The 18,301-nt window shown below is 47.8% G+C and overlaps 1 protein-coding gene and 1 long non-coding RNA gene across 2 annotated transcripts in view; both read right to left on the reverse strand.

Moving 5' to 3' along the window:
* The window catches only part of Klu (zinc finger protein klumpfuss), a 63,662-nt gene extending 63,362 nt beyond the window's left edge, over nucleotides 1-300 (reverse strand). The window contains exon 1 of the mRNA XM_076792962.1: nucleotides 169-300. The gene's annotated coding sequence lies outside the window, so the exon portion shown is untranslated. The remainder of the gene's footprint in view (nucleotides 1-168) is intronic.
* Nucleotides 1-16,115, reverse strand: part of LOC143356914 (uncharacterized) — a 167,971-nt gene extending 151,856 nt beyond the window's left edge. Inside the window, exon 1 of the long non-coding RNA XR_013082746.1 lies at nucleotides 15,473-16,115. This is a non-coding gene — a long non-coding RNA (uncharacterized LOC143356914). The remainder of the gene's footprint in view (nucleotides 1-15,472) is intronic.
* Nucleotides 16,116-18,301: the final 2,186 nt, after the last annotated feature.

An 18,301-nucleotide genomic window follows, 5' to 3' on the forward strand; every position in this document is an offset into this window, starting at 1 on the left:
ACGGATCGGTGCTGATAATTGCAAACTGAACAGACTTCGAGTAATACCGGCAGACGGGGAGCACTCGACTCGTAGATAACGCGTACATCTCTCGAACCGAACGCGGCGCGGCGGGCCGACACACGTGAACGTTACGAGGCAAAAGAAAGTCGCCTTTTAATGGCTTACCCGGTGGTCGTTAAAGGCGGCCGCGCATCCGATGCTCGCGAAACTCAACTCCTTCCAGCGTATGACACTTAAAGCTGTCTTGATGACGCTTTCGAGGTAACTTCCGACGGCAATAATGTCACGAATCACAGTGGCAGGCACTAAAAACTTACTTAGTCGAGTATCGTTCGTTATCACAGAGCAGCGATCGTCTCCGAGCCGTCGCGTCGCAACGAGTTTCGTCCACGGACGGCAACACAACCGGAGAGATAATATTACGATTACTATTAAACAACAATCAACACCAACAAATCCTGTGATCGATGCCGATCGAATATATCACACACTATACACGCCGCGACTTCCTCCCTCCTCCTGCTCCTCCTCCTCCTTCTCGATTTCGCCCTCCTCGTAATCTCCAACGTGCAGCAGCAGATACGTCACAGAACCTCTTTTTGTCTCTCACTACCGAATCTCTTTTCTACCGTCGTAGAAAATGGCACTACGAACAACAAAGTTCCCTCGACGGTCTCAACGTCACAAAGAGCGTATCCTTTACTCGTTTCACGGTGAACACACACGTTCGTGAGAACGCACTGCTCCTGCTTCACCAGTTCTGTTTGCGAGCCCCGTACACAAACACGTTGCGAACCGATACGTTTCGTAAATCTACATTAGAACCAGGCACATCGAAATCACAGACTTCTTCGGTCCCGTCGGTGTCCCACCGATCGTGTGCTTTTTCTCTTCCGATCACACCGCTGCTTCTCCCCGTTGTCGGTATCGAATCGATAAACGATTCCACAGCGATCGACAAGTGTTCCGACTGTGATCGCGTGCAGAGATGATCCTCGACGCATGTGCGGTACGCGTCTGTCTCCTTCGTGGTACGAGCTGACAATTAAAAAAAAACCGTGTTTCTCTCTCTCTCTCTCTCTCTCTCTCTTTCTCTCTCGTCCGAGCGGGAAAGCGTGGTTCGCGCAGGCCACACGTCGTCTCTTCTTGACACGCTCGTTTTCTCTAAACAGCCTCGCTGTCGTCAAACGATCTTTATTTTGTTGTTGGTTGTCTCGCGCGGGTGAGGTGACTGCGTGCGAGAGTGGTGGAAAGAGAGTATCTGAGAGAGGCGTTGCGTACATTCACATCTACGACAGCACACCGACCCTTCCAGTAGCGCGGTCTCGCGCCGACTGCGAGGCTACGGCGACTCGCGGGTTTCACCTTCGGCCGTGCTCGGCTCCCTTCGCCCCTCTCTCTCGCGTTCTCGCTCTCTACACGTGCGCAGGCCGCGTCCCCACCGATTTTCGTGTGTGCGAACCTTAATTCCCCTTCTCTCCCCACTGCGCAGCCCGTGCCGGCTACCCCCACCGTCGACAATCCTCGGCGAGACTCGCCCCTCTTCGTGCGATCGCCGACCTAACCGAGCTCAGTAGGCGCGAGGTGGGCGCACGAACACTATCGTTACGGAGTGCACCTACGAGAATCGAACCACGCCTATCCCCCTACCCCTGTTCGCGCGACCGACCACCTCGTGCTGTTTTTACCGGCAAGGTAACCGATAAGCGGGACAGAGAAAGAGAACCGCACCGGATTCGGTCGCCGGAAGAGAACACGAAGAGAGAGGACAGAGAGGGAAGTTTTCTTACTGGTTTCTACGCTCGGGCCTGCCCACGCGCCCGGGGTGCGTGCTTGCGCGCGCAAAAGCTCTTCGATAAGGAGCGAACCGCGTCCGGATGCTGCTGCGAATCCCAGGAATCAACCGGAACTCGACGATCTCTCCAGACTCGTCGTGCGTTCTTGCGTGTCATCTGCGCGACGTCCATTTTTGCCCGTCTGACACGTCTCTTTGCGTGCGCGCAACAAGTGTGCGCCCTGCACACGTGACCGCGTTTCCTTTTTCAAATTCAATTCGAAAAGGTCGAGCGGTATCGACCGTGTTTCTGGGAAAAACGACAGCAACAACGGAAAGTGACGCAGAAATATGCACTATTTTTGCGCAGTTCTGTAAATATTTAAATATTTGTATCGAACGATTCACATTCTAGTTTAGAATGTTTTCTCTGATTTCTCGAAACTCCTTTATTGCCGCAGCAATTTATCATGCTTTTCCTTTACGATTTTACTAAACTGCATCCATGGATTCTCGATGCCTAAGAGTAATATTCGAGCGTACACCTTTCAATTCGGAACCCTAGTTGAGACAGTGCATCCGGTAGGCGTAGTAAGTGCACGACCACGCTTTTTTCCCGACGCCTCCGATAAAAATGTCGAACGCGTCTCGCCTCCTGTATGACTTTCGTAAACAAACGTCCCTTGAGATATTGACACGTGGTCGAGGCTCCAGCCACGCTTTAGACACGTGTCCACTATGCCGAGAGTACTCGCTAAGTGGCCGGTCGACCATTTGAATTTTTTCTAGACGCTCGCTGTTTACCTTCTTTCTTTTTCTTTTTTTCTTCAGCGGAAGAACCGGCACGCCGCTCTTCGTCGGGCTCAACGCTACGCGGAAGAACCGTAAAATGCAGAATACTCCAGTCGATTTATTTTAGGAGCTCGTGTGCCATGAATATATTCAACGATCGTCTACTTCCTTTTAAGTGTTACGCAGCCCGTTTACGATGTATTAACAACGCATTCCTGTATTAACGTACGGAATATCGCTCTCTTTCCCCCTCCGACTGTGAACGTTAATACACTTTGTTCACAACGGCTCTGAGGAAACGATTACAAATTACTGGGTCGCAATCGCGTAGCATCTTACAACAGTTGTTAACAAATCTGACGTGTTAAGGGATGAAAACTAGGTAAATTCAGTGGTATAGATTCCCCTGCCAAATACGATAGAATTTTGACGGGAATTTCTTCTGTAGTGTTGGGGAAACGTATGCATGCAATGCTGCAATTTTTCTTATCTTTCAGGTACACAATTCTGAGAAGTGGAGCAGGCACTAATAACCAACTGCTTGAGTACCGAAATTGTAAGTTCCTGTGTTAGCCTAATCCTAGGCATCATGGTGTGCAAATAAACGACAGTGCAAGTTTCATTTCTGATATCCTGGAGTGGCGGTCGTATGTTGATGCGTTTGCTCAAAATCAGGCGGTAGTGTTTTCGTTGCGGTGTGGACAGGAGAGGAACGTTATCTACCGTTCAAAAAGAAGCCGTACTTTCCCTTTCTTCCGAGCGACTTCTATGTCACGACGAATCCCACACGCGCGTACACGCATTGTCACGCACGCCTTCCAGGGTTTCCGAGGTTGCACCTGGGTCGAGCGCGTACCCACCTTTTCCGCAAGAAAAAGATCCTTACCTAAAGGCACGCACGCACGAGATGATCCAGCTGTTTGATCTCCGCCACGTGCTCCCTTTTTATTCCGTATCTTGGAAGCTGGGGTGGCTTCTTAACAGCATCTGCGTTTACACAATCTTCGCGCGCGATTGTTCAACTTCTGATCGCGGGGCTCGATCGATCTTTCCATCGCCGGATGTTTACGTAAGGAACTTGGGCGAAAGTCACCAGTGTCCCCGACACGATCATCATAGCAGTACGAAGGGTATTCTATTAAGAATTTTCCTCAATAAACTCTGAATAATCTCTATTTTGAGCAATAAAGTATCTTCGACTTGACCAGGTTACCCTCGTTCAAAACAGCATGACGCACGGTAAATCCGATTTTGAAAACCAGCCGGTTTGAATCGGTTGATCGCCTAATTATGTTGAACGGCGCAGTTTTATGATAACGGTGAAACTTTGAGAAGATATTCGGGGTTATTATGGAAGAGACGCGTAGGCAGACCGACGAAAGACTCGTTCGCATAGGATACAGCGCGGAGAAAAGGGCCACGGCGACCCGTACAAATCCCAAAATAAATGTCATCGTGTATCATCGTGGTAACGTAATCCTGGATCGCGAAGACAAATGGCGGCAGAATACGATACGATACACCGCGGTCGGTCGTCCGAGATGAGGAGCCTTCTCGTTCCACGTATTTACATACCGCGACGAACGAGGTCCGTAGGACGTAGGTCCGTCCTTCTCTGAAGCGAGACCAGGCACGAAAGAGCACGATGGTGCGAGATCGACGAAGGACGGACGATGACTCTCCTCCAGGAAAACTAACAGGAACGGACTCTGTCTCGTCCTGAGACAGTTTCGATGATTTTGGACCCTCGGTCAAAAAATTCATCTGGGACAATTTCGTTGAGGAACCGTACGAATTATCAATTTATTTGTCGACAGATTTTTCCAATTTACTCGTCTGAAAAACGTATTCTTAGAGAAGCAGATAATCTTAGAGTTAAAAGGGTTTCATTTTTCCTTAGTGTTTAACATTTTGTTAAATATTCATCTACATTTCACACATGCTCTGTGCGAGTTAGACATTACATATTCGTATTTCTGGCAGAAAATAGAAGAGAAAGAGTCTAAGCAAGTCTGAAATCAGGTATAGTAGAACAGGAACATTATTTATATATACAGTATATTATATATTTGTATATACACTATTATTTTTATGTAAAAACAGGAACATTATAAATAACTAATTGAAGTTATTTACTTGTATTTAACTAAACTTTTATCCACATATTTATGAAATTTTTCTGATTGAAACGGCACCAAACACGACGCAATTTGGATCATATTTACTCGTTTGGTATACGATCGAGTAGAACTGCGATTATCCGAACTGATCTGCGGGACACGAGTGTCCGGATAATAGAACCGTTATTCGGCTGCAGTATCGAAGTAAATATTTATTGATTCTTGCAAAGTTTGTAAAAGTTCTTGCAAAGTACAGATTTGGTGTAATAACCCACGGACAACAAAAGTGAAATCGTAAAACTGAATGAAATAGCTCGGAAAATACCGTACAAATTTTACCCCACGATTCCCCGCATAGAAACGACGCATTTGGACGACCTAATACGTCGGTTCACGAGTTGCCCCGTCCCTGGAAATGGGAAAACAAATCAGTGGACTGTGCGTCAAGATTTTAAGCAAACACCACGCGGTGCGTCCGCACGTTCATGCGTGGACACGCAACAGCGCCAAGCAATTCTAAAAAGCGCGCGGGTTTGCTCTGTCTCGGAGGCTACTTCACGGCCGCGTATATACCCTAGAAGAGTAGTCTAGCTCTGAGAACTCTCTTCCAGATATAGCTGGTCGTGTCGCGATGTCTACTTACCTTGAGAAGGTCTTTCTCCAAGGTTGAGAAGACTAACGACCGGGGACGGGTGGACGTGCAAATATATAATACCAGCATCAGTCATGCGGATGGCCATTGCGTTATCCTTACAAGCCCGTCCTCCATTGATGCGGTCGCCTACCGGCTCCGATGCTACTAAGTTGAAAATCAAGTTCTAATCGTCCGCGCGCGAGCACGTAGAATTCGTGGAACGAGCGTCGGATTAACCAACACTGCCGAGAAATCTTGTCCTGGAGTATCGCAAACACAAACGCGGGTCGCTAACGAAGACACGTGAAATTAATCCTAAATTATGACACTAGCTGTACCTAATACACGCTAATGTGATCGGCTCGGCTGACCCATCGGATCGGCGGGAATGTATATAAGAATAATTTGTCGTAGCCCCGGCCGACTTTAGTAGTATATCAAGAACCACTTTTCCGCGATGCTATCCGCTGGCTGGTGCCGAGGTGGGGGAAAAAAAAAAGGAAGAGGCTCGGGCAACCTGTGTAGAAGACAAGAACAAGTGGAAAGCGTAGGCGGGGCGCATACCAGAGGCACCTGCTCATTTACTTTGCGGCGGTCGGTCGGTCGGTCGGTCGGTCGGTCGGTCGGTCGGCAGCCCATGGTAGGGGATCCTCATTAGGGTTTGCCCCTACCAACCTATCGCCACTACCACAACCCGACCGTGTTTGTACACGCGACGGCTAACAAGTGGTCGCGCGGCCGTGCCGGTGCCGCCGTTAACATTTTCTTCTCGAAGAGGAGCCAATTAATGAATCTCTTCTCGCGGTATTCTCGGGACGGACGGTGGAAGTCTCGACGGGATTATCGGTACCGTTCAAAAAGAAGGCACAAGTATCCGGGTCGAGGGGGGACGTGTAGTTACAAGATCGTTAATGACCGAAGATCGTGTCAATTGTCAAACCTGAAGATTGTGAGCGAGAGGAACGGTCGCTCGTAAAAGATCGGCAGGTCACTGGTCGCATGATTGATCTCGGCTTTTTACGACGGACCGACTCGTTTTTCTTTAACGATTTCGGACGGCAACAACGGCGAACAAGTTGCTCGCCGAGTCGTCCGTTGCTCCGTGCGACAGCGTAGCGGCGCTCGACGGGAGCAGAGCAATCGTAATTCACCGGGGCGAACGAACCGAATCCTGGAAGAGATCGATGGAGATGAAGAGAAAGGACTCGTTGGAACGCAACTGGTTTCCACGCACGTTCGCGTCTCCTATTCTTTGCCACCTGTTGCTGCTTTCGCTCGCGGGACCCCTACCGTCGCCGATTTCCCCGTGAACTAAACGAATCTAGCCTACGCGCCAAGCTTCCAGAATGGAAATTGCAATTCCATTCTGATTACGTTTGCCTTCGGGTGAAATTTCAGGAAAATTTTATTCGACTTTAATTAATTTATCATTTTTAAACCGAGGTTCGCATCGTTTTGGAGAAGCGCTCGTAATTAACCGATTTTTAATAGTGACAGAGATGCAGGACATATTCGACGGAATGTGTTATTTACAAACGTTCCCTGTCGAGCAATGGTACCGGTGTAAAACCATTACTCAAATATTAATAAATCAACGCGCAGAAGAAACTTTATGCAGACCTTCTGCTGTGAAAGAAAACTTCAAACAGAACTCGCCTCGCTCACCGTGTTACCATAAAAATGACCATTCAAGCCCTGACAGCAGGTAAAGTGTTAATACAGCTCCGTGGAGCGTGGTCTCGTTGCTCGTAAAGCAACGGCGGCGATTCGACGTGGTTATATCGAATAAACGAAGCGTTATCCGTCCAAAAGAGACCGAACGTTGCTTTTCGACGTGTTCCACCCCGTGGCATAAAACCCGTCCTTCCTTCAAATGTTTCAACACCTAAAGAGATTTACGAGGCGGCAAAAGGGAGGAGAGCGAGAGAGAGAGAGAGAGAGAGAGAGAGAGAGAGAAATGGAGAGAAGAAAGATTAAAGGTGCTTCCGAAGGAGGGAGCAGGAGAGGGAGAAAAATAGTGAAACCGCAGCCACCCTCGACGGCATGGGCGTGCGCCGCAGGACCCCATGGGTCCCCGTGTAAGATCTTACATAAAGATCGTCGTCCGTATACAATAATGGCCTGGCTGCCCGTCCTGTCGCCCGTATTCCCCATAACCTCGTCGACGACCGTTATGACAAGGTTCGCTGTTGCAGCTTGCCTTGTACCGCTCTCCGTGTGTGTGGAACGCGCCTATACGCGCCTTTTAGACTCTCGACAGCGTTGCGCGCGTATCCGCGAAACAATGGCGCGGGAATAACGAAAGCCGTGGGGGTGCGATGTAACCCTGTGGTGTCTCTATTTGTTCTCTTTCGCTCGGAAGAATAATGGAGCGGGAGCTATATTAAGTTACTTCTTCGCGGGCACCTTCGGGACCGCGGGGCCCTTTGAGCGATGCCGCGCCGAGATTTCGAGCGCGATCCTCACGGTGGACATACATGTATCGCGATCTGGAAACGGTGACCCTTCAAATATCGATTAACGAAGATATTTATCCGAGTTTTATCATATTTTGCGCGCGAGTCGATCAGAGACTTCCACGCCAATGGAGCAGCTAGGAAAGCCCTCGGCAGGGGCTAACGCCGGAAAGAAAGCAACAAATACAACTCTTGGTAGACGCGCAGAAGAACGACCGTTCCTTTTTGGTTACCGATGGCGTCCTGCAGCGTGACGAAATACGTTGACGGAATTGACACGTAATTGCACGCTACACTCTGATTCCGCGGCTCATAATACACTCTTATTATTAACGATCGCCCGCAGCATCGTTTCGATGGTTTCGCAACCGGAGAGCTTCCCTTTCAGCGCGACAGCACAAAATGCTCTCCTCGCCCTTCTCAAAGAGGTCTCGCGATCCATTCGAGACAGCCTGAAAAGAAGTCGACGCATTAAAAGGGAACGTAAATTGTTCTGCCGTTGCATTACGCGCGGTAACGTCCAATAAATGTTATTATCGGTGGCTTCCAAAGGCGGAGCGCGCCGCACAACAGACGTGTTATAACATCTTACGCAGTTTCGAACGGGCACGCGGAAGTTCACGGTCCGTTCATCGTTAGAATGGCACTCGACCTACGCGATTAACCGAGAAAACGAGTAAAGTTAATACCCACGGAGTGCGGCAAGGGACCGTTATCGTTGCGCACGTTGATATTATACCGATTTTTCTGCGCGATTCAGTGCGCGATTGAATAATTACGGTCGATCACGGAACCTCCTTAGAAAGTTCTATAAGAAGTTACCTTATAATTGCTGCGATATTCGCGGCTGGTGATTACACTGGAGTTTTTTGCGCAGACTTTTCCATTCGAAGCTCTCGAAATCGTATCAGAGAAATTACAGGCCTGCTGCGAGTAAGAAAACGATGGTTCGTAACACAGATTAGATGGTCATTCCTTTGAGCGCACGCCTCCGGGCAAAACGGTCGCAAGAATGACCCCAACCCCGGCTCCATCCCTTTCTTCCTCCTTCTGCTTTCGCGTTTGCTCCCGAAGGAACTCGGGCGCGCCTACTTCGACCGGACAATGGTCATCGGTGTTCGTTACATTTTCGAGGCGTGTTCGCATTGTGTCGGTCTTAAATGGGGCAAACAGGATCGGCGGGTGGCAGGACCTTCGACAATACTTCCTCTATGCCGGGCCTCCTTCCAAGGAGAAGTCAGAGGAACTGCGAAAACCAATGTGCTCGCCGGCGTACTCCTTTGCAGAACGCTCGTAAATGGAGTCCCGTGGACTCCGAAGGGCGTGTAAATGGCCTAACTATCCGAAACTTCCCGTGATTTATGTCGACGAAGGAGCGCGGAACCGTTCGCCACTGACAAATTGCCCTGTTAGTATGCGGCGCCCAATATGGAGGGGACTTCCTCGGGAGTTCCGTTTAGCAAACCGTGCGCCGAGGACGTGGCCAATTTTTTCTGGTGCTCACAGTGAATTAAACATCCTCCGACGTGCGACGAATTAAGTGTAAACACGAAATCATTTCAAGAACACTGACGAGCCTCGAAGGTAATCCAATATCTCCATGTCCTCTGCTCTGCGTCATCGTTCGAACCGAGGATTTTCTGGATCGGTTGAAAATAGCCGTGTCGCGGTTCTTCCGTCTCGTTCGCCGCGTCGTTTCAATCTAATTGGCCGTCTGAATTCGAGAATCAAAAGCCAGAAGCCTGAAGGGCAGACGTTATAACTTCCTGATGCGTGGCGCGATAAAAAAGTGAGAAAGCTGGGGGAAGGTGAAAAAGAACGAAAACGAAGAGACGGCTGAATTGCCGCGTTCTCAGATTGAACCCTGGGTCACAAAGGAGCCTGCCTCGTCACGGTCTGAATAGCCACGGCAAGGAGGTTGGATTAGGTTAGGTTAAGTTACGAGGGTGGGTTGTTCCCCTCCGCGGTGTCTTGAATGGGGCACGTGCTACCGGCGTCGTAATCTTTTGGACAACCAGGATCTTCCGCCTGTCAATCTCTCGTTCCGTTTGTCTGTCTGCCCCTGCTCGGCCGTCTTCCGTCTCCCTAGGAGGATCTAGGTTTAAATGTCTAGGATACGCTCTCTCGTCGAGGCTTCTCTCGGGAACGGGCAGCTGCTCCCGGATCATCAAATTTGCAAGTCCGCCCTATCGCACGTGCCGCGAGCGCGTCTCCTTTATCCGAAGATCATGCGAGACAGCGCTGGAGTGGTCGTTAAGCGCTATTATATTACCCGCCGACAGTGACGATTAACTTTCTTGATACCAGGAAATCTAGCCTCGTTTCCGTTAGAAAACACTATGTACACAATCCGTGTGCTATCATTACATCCTTTTGAACCGAGCTGCGGCGCGTTCGATATTCCATAAACGCCCTCTTAGCTACCAATCAGTGCCAATAAAGTGTGGTTCGCGAGTTAACGTTGTTCAGCGTGCGCGGTAATACACCGACTACTTGATTATTGACAGTGAGGTGCACTTTAGCCGGCGAAAAAATATTTCCATTTTCGATAAGTTGGGGAGCAGAGTGAGATCGCAGAGATCGATCGAAGTCGCAGCGGTTCTGTGGCACAAAAAGGTTTCGTCGCCTCGGGAACCTCGATGACCCACGCAAGACGATCCTCGAGGACGGAACAAAGGGGCCAAAGCTGATTGTAGAATCGAGCCAGACGCGAGTCGACGAGAAAAGAGAGCCGAGGGGTCTCGCGTGTCGAGATGTAAATGCGTGCGCGCTATGCATCTGTCTCCTCTAGGGGTACGCGTGTACACGTACACGCGTCGCAGCCTCGCGCGCTATTTACACGCGGGACAAGCGTACGTAACTCGGTACGCGGGCCGGGCCGGGTCGGGCTGCGCTCGTGTTCGCGCACTCGCACGACAACCAACAAGTTCGCGCACGCAACAGACGAGCATAGTGATGTACGAGGGATATACAGGGTGTTCTATAAACGGTGACACGGTCCAAGAGGCAGTTCCTCTGTATCGAAAATATGAGTCCAAAGAGATACGGTCGAGCCTCTTATTCTGAACACACGATTCCAATATAACACGCTGAAATGATGACAGTTGCGAAAATTCAATATTTTAACACGATTTCCAATTTGCCCCCGAAGTTCACCTTTACACGGGCCAGTTTCACCCTTTTGCAAATTCTGATTTCATTTGAAGTCGCTCGAAGGGTCAATTTGGAGTGAAAAATCTGGACAGTCAATATTCTTTTTATACGATATTCTAAAAACACAGTTTCGATATGACACGGTGTAAAAATTGCACTAGTTCACCTCTAATTATAAAACGCTTTCCAGACAGCACGACGTATCACGCTTCGACTACCCTCGTTTAATATGAATGTTTTCATCACACTGTTTCACAGTTTGCCATTCAAGAATTCAGACATTACTTTTAGTTAGACTAGATTTACTAAGAAATCTAAGAAAGAACAGTGAAAAAATGCCGGTCAGGTATGTGTCAAATATCTCAATGGATTCGAGCCCTGCAACATTCAACAACAACCGCTTAAATTTGACAATTACGAAACACACTCGGAAGTAATACAAATCGAGGAAATTCCGAGGGTTTTCCTAGTCTATCGAGTCATGTTATATGGAAACCTTGCTACAAGCACATCGTTTCATACGCGTTATAAGATTCGTATTAAAGCTTCGTTCCCATAGAAACCAAAATTTTCATACATCTCCAAACTTCTGTCAAACACAGTGCTTCAGATGCCCAAAGAATTGTGTTTCGCTAGTTACCGCCGGTATTCCACGTGCATTGGCTCGATTCGTCGAATGAATTCTGGAATCATGATGCTGTAGATTCGTGTCACCGATCACCGAACACCCTATATACGATCGGACACGTTCAGCAAGCCGCATCAAACTACCGGTAGAGGAAGCATCGCCGGGGTTACGTCGAGCGAGGAGGAATTTCTTTATGACACGCTGCCGGGGAAATTCCGGCCGCGCGTTTACGCTTCGTCACCGAATGTCAATATTTCAAGAACGCTTAATGGTCGCGGCGAGAAAGAACGACCGTGCCGTTGGTCGCGGTCTAATCGCGCGGCGCCGTGTTTACGGTTTCGTTCAGGGTAGAACACGCGTTCTTTTTTTTTTTTTTTTAAACCGCGTGCACGCGACCGATGGAAATTCGTCGAGCGGCGGCGGCGGCGGCGGTCCGTAATTACAGTGGTTGCGCGACTCGAACGCCGCAAGAACACGAGATTTTCAGGAAGTCGCCGATACGTATATACCATCCGACAGGTTTTTTTATCGAACCGTGGAAAAAAGAAATGATCATCCTTCTAACGTTGGTTCCCTTTGAGCCGGGCGAAAATGATTTCTTTCGATCGGAACAGGAAGTGCTTGGAGGAACAGCGTTCCGGCGCAACACACGACTGTTATTAACCAATTTTTCCTCAAAGTGGCACATTCTCGAGGTAATTATTCGCTTTAGATGCCGGTCGGTCTGCCGTAATTTCGCCGGTTTGCATGGAAAACCATAGACGCGCGTGCGTAACCCGGCGAACGACTTTGGGCACGCGAGACGATTCTATGCGTTACATATAACCGAGATCGTAATAAATGCTGCCGGCACGCCGTTCGCTAGTAGTTGCTATGCTGCTGGAATACCAACCGGGGTTACAATGCTACCGAGCTGTGTCAGGACCTGGAATTTCTTTGCGACGGTACGTAAAATGTCGCTGACCGCCGTTCCCTCGATTTATTTTCATTCCGTTACAACTGTCTGCAAGGATGTCTGCGATATAAAAGATCGACCTTCGTCGAGGCAACTCGAGTAACCAAAAAACAGTACTTCCGACTCGTACAGCTATCGGCAATTTTATTTATTTAATCACTGTGCGGTAAAATAGATTTCATACGACTATTCTACTCCATAGAGTAATTGCTCCAATGGTCTGCCATCGTGAGCGTTATTTTCTAAATTTTCTACCTGTATGAAGACATGATACCTCTTATTTTTAAGCAATTTATTTTCGCGAAGGCTGACTCCCCTGATTAGGCCCCGTTTGCGTGTCATAGTCTTCTTAGAAAAATAATCTGTTCATAATAGTAAATTGGGACTTCATCGTGATAATGAAACAACTCCAGAAATAAGGTCAAAGAGAATTGCAATGAATTTCGAAAATATCAGTTTGTCCGCTTTGTTAATAGAACTTTCCAAATTGAAAGTCGATTGGTAACCTCTCCTGATAGGTAACATTATGCGTTACCATAAATTTATCACCACTTAAAGTTTTTGGCAAAGCGAACTAACTAACTAACCAAGCTAATGACATTTCAGTTTCCGAATCTTCGGTATGACTCATACTGTCATCGTGCCAAATATTACAAATATCTTCAAAATTCGGCTGATGAACCGATGTCTCTATATTTCGACGATCTCAGCCGGCCGTCTATTTTGCGATACGAAAAGATAGTATAATCACTTAACTGTGGATTTTTACGCAAAATAAACATTGCAAGGAACAGGGACCAAATAGATACTTGATCCTTACTTTTATGATGTTAACAAGTTAAAAATAATACATTGATGTTCTTAAATCCTTTTAATCCCTCTGTTTCAAAATGCACCTACTCACTTTTGCCATGAACGCATAAAATCCGCAGTCTAATAATCATCCACGACTCGTTGTAGATCAGCAAAAATGTTTAAACGACACGCCTTTCAATGATTTGAATTGTAATGTTCACCAAAGTGGAGTTTCAAACTCGTGACCCACATTAAACACAGTGTTCTTCGTCTACGTTATTGTTAGGGTTCCCAGCGACCCAGTCACCGTCATGCGAGGGTTAACTCGTTTACCGTAGGTTCTTCCACCCGTGTTTACGAAACTGCTTATTACCGCGCGCATATTACCCGCATAGGCCAATTAATCGGACTTATTAATGGTAAGGTAATAATATAGAATCGCCAATGGAGAGTACTAATTATATTTTGGAGGAGAATAAAAGCACGTGGCCGGCGTAGTCCCGAAGAAACCGCGCGGCATTTGTATCGGAGCGAGCAGAGAGAATGTTTTCCTCGTTTCAGCTTGTTCGCGGTCATGTAACGCGTGTTGTTGTTGTACTTACACGCCGGCAGTCGCGGTTTATGAAAGAAAATCGTCGAATCTCGCGGGGCGCGTCGACCAGATTCGTTCGCGCGTCGTTCCGCGAATATTTGCAGTGCTCGGGGGGTTACGAAATCGGCCGAATCGCGCTCGTGCACGTGAATTATGAACGTGAGATTATTACCGCGTGGCTTCTGGCACGCATATTTCTATTGTGGGGTGATCGTCGTCGTCCCTATCCTTTTTCACATTTCTTCGTGGACAAGCCGCGATCGTTAGTTTACTGGCGACCGTTTAATACAGTGTCTCGTGGACACAATTTTATCTGGCTCCATGGATTTACTCGTTCGGCTCTCACCACTCCCCGTGGAAAGTTTCCGCGTTGTACTCACGGTAATGAAAAGCCGGGAATCGGCCGTAGATTACGATTTTACGATAATACTTAACGGTAATTCTTTAAATATAATTGCCGGCCCGATCGGGCCACGATTAATACCATCGCGTGTATTAATTATTTTCTCAGTAGCTTATTAGATATTTTCATAGCTGCTCGTTAAACTCTCCGTGGAACGTTCTCCGCGAATGATATCACCCGAAAGGCATTTTCTGTCTCTATTTCTTCCTCCCCCCTTTCCCGCCCCCTCATACCCTGTACGCCAACCTATCCTCTCTTTTCCCGTTCAACCGAATGAGTTTTGCGGAAAGGTGTCGTAAAGTTAACGCTCTTATCTCGCTGACAGTTTTACGTTGCGCCACCGTCCTGCCGTGCGGGGGGTTTTGCGCGGAATGTAGTAGAACAAAGAGTGATTTAATTACCCGGACGGAAAACAAAGGTATGGCGGGAGGGGGAGGGCGTAAGTACCTATCGACGATCGAAAGCGAGATATCACCGATGACCGCGTCGGTAATTAGCGATCCCCGATAAGCAAAACAATCGTTTGTCTTAATGACGACTTTACTCGTTAGAGCCACGGCGTTCCACCCCCGTCTCGGAGCAATTAGTACGCCGCATCTTCTGATACTCGGCCTAGATAAGCCACTGACGCATTCAACGGTGCTCGCCACGTCAACGACATCGGTTACCGTGAATTTACGACGATTCTATCGGACTCTGAAACGACGTCTCCAGACGAGCACCGGTTTCATTACGATTATTTTATAACGCGTTAATTAAGGGGGAGTGATTGATTAACGCGGAGAGTGCCGCGTGGGCCGTTTCGATAATTTACTGTGCGAGCATGCCATCCGTCTCTCTGATCATACAAACTGTCCAAAAAAGCGGCCGCGTGCCTCATTATATAGAACCGTTTCTCCATCTCATAACCTCATACATAGTATCAGAAAATATGGACCTTTGTATATTTCCCTCTCCGCTGTTACTGGCGATAATTATCTTATAGTACTGTTGTTCCGCTAACGTGGGGAATAATTACAGCAACGCGAGCCACCGGTGGCTCAAGTATAATGCATATAGAAAGTCACGTGAACATGACGCGTTGCTCCGAATCTAAGGACCGTTTTGAAGAAATCATGGTCGCAGGGGTGAGTTTTCGAGTCCGCGAGTAGAATGATCGGCTCTCACCTCTCGTGCAGACGGCAGCGTGGATCTGCTTGTCGACGGTCGTTCAATCGTGGCGACGAGGGACGCGCTCGACCAGGCACACGTCACTTCTAGCACTCCACTTCACTCGTTTCATGAAACTTGTTTGCGTCTTTTGTTCCCGCAAGCACTCTTCAGGAATTTCGTCTTGGCCGTCGAGGAGTCGCGTGACTTGATGATTCGGCTGGCCCTGCGCCGACACACGCGTTAAGGGTAGCTTCGAAGATGGCCGACGTTTGACGAATTGGTTCCCTCGCTACACTCGATCGATCCTCATCATCCAAACACGCTATTGCCGGTTGATCTCCAATTACGACAGGCTACCACGGTGTTTCCTTATCCCTTTCACAGTTCTCATAATATTATCGGTCACTGTGTCACAGTAGGTTTAGGCGGGCGATCGACCAAATACCGCGGAACTCTATTGACTGGCGGCATAACACCGACGCGACGAAGATTTTACGATGCTGGCTGTCGCCTGTTGTCAATATCCTTGACCTTCTCCGCTTCAATCTCATCGATCACTGTGTTTCAGTCTCCCGCTCTATACAGACATCCTCTGTAGTTTCGCGAAACGAAATCGCGTTCCCCGTGTATTCTTGATCCGCGACGCGGATCCGTCTTCGAGGATCTCCAGGATATCGTTCTTTCGTTCGAGGATCGATCGGTCCCCGCGGGTTATCCAATTTTTCGCGGGAGTTTCGAAGACGAGGCGAGACGAGGCGTCGCGTGGCAGACCGGCGCGGCGCGGGACACCAAAAATCGCGGATTAAAGAAACGCGCTGCAACAGGTGAGAGAGACACGCGGACGAAAGAACGAAAAAGGAGGACGAACGCCGCCTGCAGAGGATAGAGAAAGACGGACAACGATGACGATGGCGTAACACCGCGCGTAGTAGCGGACAGTCGGCAACTAAAGCCCCGAGGAGAGTCACCTCTCTCTCCTTCGTCTCTTCTCTCGTCCTCTCTTCTGGTCTCTGTGTGTCTCTCTCTCCACCACACGTGTGGCCGCCAACACACGAGTGCGTGCCTGCACCTCGAAACACGTACGATGTTCCTTCTCCCCCTCCCCTGTCCTGGTTACCCTATGCTGCTCTGCTCTCCACTCTTCGCCTCTTTCTTCACCCCTCCACCCTTAACCCACCTACAGTACCCTCCCCTTTTTTTTTCTTTCTCTCTCATCACCGACGTCCTTGTCCCACCCGGCCGTGGAACACCACGCACCAACTGCAACCGTTTGCAGATGCACATCGACTCGCTTCTACGGCTCCGACCGTGTGCACGTGTGTTCGTGTGTCTCTTCGTCTCGCTCGCCTTTTCTCTCTCTCTCTCTCTCTCTCGGTTCGTGTCTCCGTGTGCGCGTTTCGCCGATTCCCGTCGGTGTACGGTACGTGCGGTAGGAGGAGTGGGAGGTAGGACACGCGACACGAGCCCTGGTGGGGGAGAGAGAGGGTCATCGAAAGAGGGGATGACCTCCCCTCGTTCCTCTTTCTCCTACTCCTCAAGCGGTTCACGCGGGGCAACTCTTCCCCGCGGCCGCTTTCCTGCTTGGCCGTTCTTTCTCGCTCCCTCTCCCTGTCTCTCTCGCTTTTTCTCTTGTTCTCTCTATCTATCTCCTCGCTATTCCCTGCCGATCATTCGAATCCGCGGATTTTCGTTTTGTACATTGTCCCTAACATGTTCATTGACGCGACGCGCAATGGACTGTTTCTGCAAAATCGGTGGAATTAAGTCAACAATTGTCATGTCATGAAATAAGTTAAAATAAGGTCTTTCCGTAAAGTAATACTTGCTCGAGATAGACTGAAAAACTACAGGCTTATCTCATTCGTTGAACAAATAATAGTCAAGTTCGAGTCTCCTGAAGTAATGTATGTATTAGTTTTCTTCGCGTCTCGACGCTTAACGCCACGTTTTGTTTCTAAGAGAATATTTTCTTGCCAATTAACTCTAGGTTTACGGGACCCATAAAAATTACGGATTCTACTATTTTTAATTCACAGTTGTTGAAATTTTAATGATGCATCCTTGAGGAATTATTCAACAAATGTATTTCTCTGGGTATATATTATTTAAGAAACGATTAATAATTTGGATAGACACATTCTTGTTATGTTTATAAAGTAATGTAAAACGGTCACTCTTAGTGCTCAGTAGATGTAGTGTTAAACACGGATTTTCATAATACAAGCATATTTATCTGTTTTTACCAAAAACCTTTTATATTTTTACCTACATTTTTAACTATTTTTAATTGTAGATATTGACGCTAACTACTTGGGTAATTGTTTCAGTAATCAGCCATCTTAAGCGTTGTTATTATTAATCTATTTTCTTTTTATATGGGTACACGAAACTATACATTGGAAGTGAGAAATGGGCTGATCATCGTGTTCATTCGAGTACACGGAAGTTTGTTAGTAAATATTTATTATTTTTAAGTAATTTATTTTCGGGAAGATTAACTACTGGATTAGAGTCGAATGTACAACGCAGTGACTCTACAGAATATTTTCAAATTTATTAGGATCAGATTGTTGGGATTGTTAGGCAGACTTATTTTTAACTACTTATTCGATATCAACCTTGATCTTCTTATTGCACATAATCAAAGTAGATAGTGATACGGAATGGATACTAGATAATTAGAATTTAGATGAAACGTTCGTAACGCTAGGTCTAGATGGACCCAACTAAATAAGCAAGGAATTCCTTTTAAATGAACAGATATTTATTAAATTAATTGTCCTCGTTATACTATATTGCGGCATTATTTTAAATAAAAGAAAGATTTTTTTAGATTTAACAAGC

This window comes from Halictus rubicundus, chromosome 9 (assembly GCF_050948215.1).
Source record: "Halictus rubicundus isolate RS-2024b chromosome 9, iyHalRubi1_principal, whole genome shotgun sequence".
NCBI classification, from domain to species: domain Eukaryota; kingdom Metazoa; phylum Arthropoda; class Insecta; order Hymenoptera; family Halictidae; genus Halictus; species Halictus rubicundus.